The sequence below is a fragment of the Danio rerio genome, chromosome 4, assembly GCF_049306965.1.
Source record: "Danio rerio strain Tuebingen ecotype United States chromosome 4, GRCz12tu, whole genome shotgun sequence".
Taxonomy (NCBI): Eukaryota; Metazoa; Chordata; class Actinopteri; order Cypriniformes; family Danionidae; genus Danio; species Danio rerio.
The window spans coordinates 59,041,580-59,048,851 of NC_133179.1; the positions used below are offsets into that span (position 1 = coordinate 59,041,580).

The 7,272-nt window shown below is 34.4% G+C and overlaps 2 protein-coding genes across 3 annotated transcripts in view; one reads left to right on the plus strand and one right to left on the minus strand.

Moving 5' to 3' along the window:
- LOC100537530 (uncharacterized) overlaps positions 1–7,272 on the plus strand; it is an 858,077-nt gene that overhangs the window by 681,256 nt on the left and 169,549 nt on the right. The window lies entirely within an intron of this gene.
- Positions 1–7,272, minus strand: part of LOC137491106 (uncharacterized) — a 1,257,671-nt gene that overhangs the window by 84,532 nt on the left and 1,165,867 nt on the right. The gene's annotated exons all lie outside the window — the stretch shown is intronic.

Genomic DNA, 7,272 nt, shown 5'->3' on the forward strand with positions numbered 1-7,272 from the left:
TTTTACTTGATTTTTATTTTTTTGTTTGTCACCATCATTGAGATTCAAAGACTAATTGTTGATGTCAGTGTGTTTTTAAGTTCTGCCATAGATCAAACATTCTCATTGTAAATATTGGGTTTATTTTATTTTATATTATTGGAGCTTCAGTGGTTTCATTTATGTATATTATTTATCTCTCACACATAACTAATATGATATTGAATTAGAAAACAAGCAGGAAGGGATGGCTATGTTATCATAAAAAATCTCTAAAGACTGACACATTAATTTTCTTTCGGCTTTCCATGCTATATGTATAAATAGTGTAATTAACACTAACTATATCAGCGAAAATAAAAGACATTTATAGCAAGAAGTTGAAGAGCCTGACTAAAGTAGACTCTGTCCTCCATCATGGTGACTTCAAATGAACAACAGAAATTTCATTAAGAGCTTTTGTTCACATGACAGAAATAAAGTCACTGGTCAGTAATAGGTGAAGCTCCATGATAAGTTGTTTAATTTGATGAGTTTTTTTTAAAGATGTTGAAAAATAACATTTTTTATTGTGTAATTTGTTTTATTTTTATTGATTATTATTTTATTTAGAGTTTTTTTTTTCTCAGTTGATTTCATCTTTGGTTTTAGCTTGTGTTTTTCTGTCCTTCAGTGATTCTGCTTGTTAACAGTTGTTCATCAATAATTCTCAATCCTCCTTTAATTAGACACTTAATTGTCTCATTAACTTCATCACTGTCTGAGTGTTCAGCCCTCTGTAGTGAGGACACTAGTGAGGATTTTGCTGTGGAATTTAAGGCTTACGTGTGTTCGAATGAAAAATACAGACTATGGGATTTGTTTTTAACAGAAATATTCTGGAAACTGAATTTACGAATGTAAAATGTTGAAAACAGCAGATTACTGGCAACCACTGCTGCCAGTATTTTGACATACATTTAACAGATATTTAACACAATAAGAGTTTGCTAATTAACACTCTAGTTGTTAAAAATTTTAACACTTTAAAAAATGTTATTTTAACACTTATAGTGGTTCCCATATAAACACTGAGGGAGTGTTAATTTTAACTCTAAGGTAGTTAAATCTACCAAATCTAAAATTTGCAGTGTGAGATCGATTAAAAAATACAGACTGTTGAATGTGCTTTTAACAGAAATATTCTGTAAACTGAATTTATGAATGTTAAAAACAGCAGATTACTGGCAACCACAGCTGCTGGTATTTTTCTGTAAAATCTAAAAATGAAAAAAAAAGAAAGAAAAACAGCAAAACGCTTTTTGTGTCACCATTGTGGAGGATAATAGTGTCTCTGTTCAAGTCCAAGATGACCTGAAAGTATTTGATGTTATGCTGCATCTTCTTTTGTTTAAAGGTAACTGTGTAGTTACTAATGCAGTCAAAATCTGTTTGCTAATTGCAATCACACATGAAAACATTATTGCATCTAAAGACTTTACATTTTGGTGCACTAAGCTATGATTTTGTAAAATGAACAATGTATTAGTTCATGAAATATGGTTATTTTTTGTAAATTTATACAGTTATATAAAACTTCCATGTTTTTCACAGAAAGATTCTGGCAACCACAGCTGCTGGTATTTAATCGGAAATTTAACAGATATTTTACACAATAAGAGTTTGCTAATTAACACTCTCTTGATGTTGACAATGTTAACACTTTCAAAATTGTTATTTTTAACACTTATAGTGGTTCCCAAATAAACTCTGAGGGAGTGTTAATTTTAACTCCAAGGTAGTTAAATCTACTACCTAAAATTTGCTGTGCAGGTATTACGTTTTACAATATTTATACACTGTGATGATCCCAAGACTCCAGATTAGAGCATGTGGTAAATTCTGATTGGACGCCTGCATTACTCATCAATGGGTATATAAAAGTTGTTGTGCTAGCTACCCCAGGACACTGTGGCTACTCGGGAGTCCACATGTCAAGACCTGCCATCTCATTGGCTCTTTAACCTTATAGTTTTGTTTTGCATTACTTTTGTCATGTAGTTAAAGTGTTGTTGTGATTTTATCCTAAGTTCTTTATCGTCATTATTATCCCTAGACATTTGTTGGTTGCTTTGATTGTTTGTTCTATGAGTTACTTTTATAATAAATAATTTGCATTCAGGCTATTTTGTTGGCACTCTTATGGTGCGACTCTAACAAGCGGAATCATAACACTTCGCAAAATGTGGCCGGTTGTATCCAAGATCTTGGTCTTTTCAGTCATGACCATAGGTGAGAGTAGGAACCTAGAATGAGCAGTAAATTAAGAACATTGCCTTTCGTCTCAGATCCTTCACCACAACAGACAACCACATCAACTGCATTACTGCTGCCGCTGCACTGATCCATCTTTAAATCTCACATTCCATTCCTCATGGAAAGCACTGATACTTGAACTCCATTTGGGGTAAAGACTCTCCTCCAAACTGGAGATGGCCACCTTTTTCCAGTCAAGCACAATGGTTTCTTAGAGGTGCTGTTTCTTTCCCTGCCATGTCACACTCAGCAGCAAACCGTCCCACTTACTCCATGTCCTATAAAGCCAAAAAGACAACGTTATCTGCAAATGGCAGAGACAGTCCTAGCCTGCACCTAAAATTCTGTCAGTAAAAATTACTGTATTTTTGAGATCAGCCTGAAAAATAGCACATTTACAAAATAAAATGAATAAATGGATGGATGGATAGACATTGTAGTGGGGGAAGGGGAAGTTGGATGGCTTGTGTAGATGTTAGATGATCACACACACACACACACACACACAAGTAATAGCTTCTAGCTTATTTTTATTACGTTCTTCATCAGTAACATGCTTTCCTGTTTTGTCGCTCCCGCCACCGACTTTCCCCTCTAGCTCCACCCACTTCCGTTACGTCACTTGACACACAATAAGCTACATCCCCCGCTTTTTTAGCAGGTGACAAGGCAACAAAAAGTAAAAAAATAAAATCAGGTAAATGTATATACAGATCTGGCATGAACTAACACGCGCATGAAACAAAGTGATCTCGCATGGCCACGACATATGGCGCGTTAGCACGGAAAGATGGTCTAGCAAATAAAGACATGAACAGTAGGGGGCAGTCGTGTACTGTAACGCACTGTATTGAAGCTGGAGCATTCTGTACGCATCATTATAACCTAGAACACTACTTCATACAGGGGCGTAGATGTAGGGTGGACGGTGGTGATGCTTAATATTAATAGTTAAGTTTTCTAATTCACCACTGAACAACAGCTGATTAAACGTCCTTTGAAGAAAAGCTGGAGGAAACTAAAAATTAAAACGCAAAAAAAAAAATGCATTTAGAAACAGCTGAGAGCAAGTTATAACTAATAATAATATTTCTGACTTATTTAATCTGAGCAGAGGTACAAGACAAGGATTCCCACTATCACCTCTGTTGTTTTTATTTGCAATTGAACCCCTGGCTATGACTATTAGGAAAAATCCAGATATAAAGGGTATGAAGATAGGAAAGAGGGATCATCGTATATCTTTGTTTGCAGATGACATTATTTTGTTTTTAACCAATTTGAAAAAATCCATCCCAGTGCTTACCAATATTATTGAAAAATTTGGAAAATTCTCGAGCTATAAAATAAATAATAGTAAAAGTACTCTGTTATTATTAAATGAGCAAGAGAGGAAAGGCCCCTTAAGTCATAAACAATTTGCCAACGAAATTAATGGTTTCTCTTATTTAGGGATTAAAATTACGCCCAATATAGACAACATAGTCCCCTCTAATTATGATCCTCTAATAAAGGGAGTCTCGGAATCTTTGGACAAATGGAGTGCAATGCCCATTTCGTTAGCAGGACGTATACGTATAATTAAAATGTCAATCTTACCGAAATGTTTATACCTTTTTCAATCTATTCCCCTTCCATTACCTGATGCTTTCTTTTCTACTCTTAAAAAAGCCTTTACCAGATTCATATGGAATAATAAACAACCCCGTTTGCGTTTATCTCTTCTCTACCTGCCATACGACAGAGGAGGGCTTCAAGTGCCAAATATAAAACTATACTATTGGGCGACAAAGCTTCGAACTGCTATGTATTATTTTTCCACAGACCAACCATCCTGGGTTGATATTGAAAAAGGAGAATTGTTACTTCCTATACAGTTATATCTACACTCTGACGATGTGAAAAAACTTAAAAAGTCCACTCCCAATCCCTTTCTTAGAAACACTCTGTATGGCACGAGGCACATTTTTACTTAGATGAGGAAATATGCATCTCTCCATTTACACCAATATGGGGAAATAACTGTTTTATCCCTGGAAGAAATGACATGGGGTTTAAAAATTGGCAGATGAAAGGATTAAGTATGGTAAAAGACCTATACGAAGAAGGTACACTTATTTTGAATTAACAATTTCAAAATACAATCTTCCGCAGAAGCACTTCTTTAAAAAACCTTCAAATTAGAAGTTTTATATATTCAAAAATTAAAACCTACCTGGAGCCCCAATATTCTACATTAGTACAACTTATTTTAAATCACATAAATGATAGAGGAATGATATCCTTGCTTTATAAAACATTACTAGATAGATTTAAAGAAAACTCCCTATCATACCTTTCAGCATGGAAAAGAGACCTTCAAGTGGATATTACTGTTGAGGAATGGGAATATGCATGTCTTTGCTCAAACTCAAACCATTAATTCCAGATGTAGAATACTACAATACAAATGGATGATGAGGACTTACATTACACCTGTAAAATTACACCGGATTAACCCTAATAACCCAGACTATTGCACAAAATGTAAAGATGAAATTGGTACTCTGCTTCTCTGTATGTGGGATTGTGGAGAGCTGCAGTTGTTTTGGAAGGAGGTGCTTGGTGTGGTCTGTGAAATGGTTGGTGAATGTGTTCCTTTGGAACCAAAACTTTGTTTATTACATATATATCCTGAAAATTTGTCAGTGAATGCAAACAAAAAAAAACTTAGATTTCAGCTTTATACAAGCTAAACGTGTTATAGCTTTGGTATGGAAAAACACCCAAAGACCTGTTCTTGCACAATGGATAAAGGAAATGTCTAATAATCTTGCTCTTGAAAAATTAACATACGTGATCAGAGGTAAAGCAGAGACTTTTAAAAAAAGTGTGGTCCCCTTTCAGTTGCTTTATAAATGGATAGAAAAAAAGGATGTCTCTGGAAAGATGACTGTAATTTAAAATTCAATGTAATAGTTTTTTTATTTTTATTTTATTTATTTTGTTATTATATATATATATATATATATATATATATATATATATATATATATATATATATATATATATACACACACATAATTTTTTAATATGTTTTTTTTTAATTATTTATTTTTGTATCTTTTTAAAGTATTGTATATTATTTTATGTTATAATTTATTTTAAATGTTATTTTAATTTAACAAATGTTGGGGTGGGAAAGTAGACTCTGAAATATCATAAGTTAACATTCTGTACTGTATGTTGGGTTTTGTATTATAATTAAAATCAATAAAAACAAAGTTGAGAAAAAAAGAAACAGCTGAGACATCCCTCTTCCCTTCCTCACAATGGTTTGGTCCACTGCCCGCGTCCCAGTTCACCCAAAGACTATAGAATATCTTAAAGGGACTTTGATCTCACCTACTCTATGCACACGGGTCAAGTGTGCGGCTGCCTAGTTAACCTCGAAAGCGATTCTCTTGGTTCTCAACGAGGGGTGCGGAGAGATAGGAAGGGGGCACAAATTGTATTAAGAGCCCTTTTTCCTTCTGGAGAGAAAGTGCCCTTTTTTCTGTTACTTTTTAAAATAATAATATAAGCCTATGCATATGTGAGTGTGTGTTCGATATGAGGGCAGCTTTCCCTGTATATATTAGTGCTGTCAATCGATTAAAAAAATTAACTAATTAATCGCACCTTTTAAAAAAAAATTATCGTGATTAATCGCATTTAAAATACTGAAACTTGTAATTTTGCCTATTTAAATGTAAAATTAATGTGAACGCAAGACAAAAAATTATTTAAATTTAAAATATAATTGTTTAATAGAATTTTTGTTTAACTTGTAACACAGATTTCTTCATGCAAACAACATACCCACAATAAACCATCAAGATCCTGGCTTGACAGCCATATTTATTACAGAAATTTAAACACAGGCATGTTAATGACATTTAAATTTCAAAACCATCAATGCTAATAAAGAAAACATTGATTTCCATGTTGGATTCTAAGTGGACTGCAAAAAAATGCCAAAATACAGGAATTGCAGATGTGGAAAATGAAAAATTATAATAATAAACTATAGAATACAAACTGTTGCACTCATTGTAAAGTTTTATTGCTGTGAGTTGAGAACATTAGTTATAGAGTAGAAACAATTTTGCTTAATCCTCCTTTACATTCATCCAGTTGCTAAGACTAGGACTATCCCGCAAGTGCACAGAGACTCCCAAATGCCCGCAAATGAATGATAATTTCTTGCAAACCAGTCGTTAAATACATTGCACACCCCTCTCGCCCCTACTCAGATACGTCGCTCACTCCACCCCTGACACCCCTCAACGGGCCTGACACAGACAAACACACAGACAGACACACACAACGCGCTGCAGACGTTTTGGCCCCAACGGTCTTCCATACTGGAGCGACTCCCCTCAGATTCAACACGCATGATCAAGTTCATCAAATTTGCTTAAACTAAGCGCCCTAAAGTATTACTGTATTTCACAAGGATTCTGACACAACAACGCGAAGTATACGCTTTCGTTGCGTTTAATGAGGAAACACGCTAAACTTGGAGGGCTCATGCTGAAAGGCAGAGTAATGCCCTGTCTTTGACAGCTCGCGACTTCACCAGACGTACTGAGTACATTTACGTAAGACACCAATACTTAATATGATTAAGATAATACTCTTAAAATTCTACCGTGTAGCCTTAAAAGGAACCTTACCTTAAAGGAACACCGAGTCATGAAATGTGGATGATTTTGTTTCTGTTCGCCATGCGGTATCAACTTACAACAGAAGTCGAAAGTTAAAAATGAAACACCCAAAATTGCATGAAATTCTGGATAACCTGTGATGTACCTAATTGTTTTATACTGGAACTTGCCTTCAAAAAGTGCTTCCTTGGTCTTATCCACATTTATTGCATGTTGAACACATGTCTACCACAACAGGAAGTAAAAAAACCTGCATGCGTTAATTGCGTTAATTTTTTTTTAACGCGTTAATTATTTAAAATTAATCGCA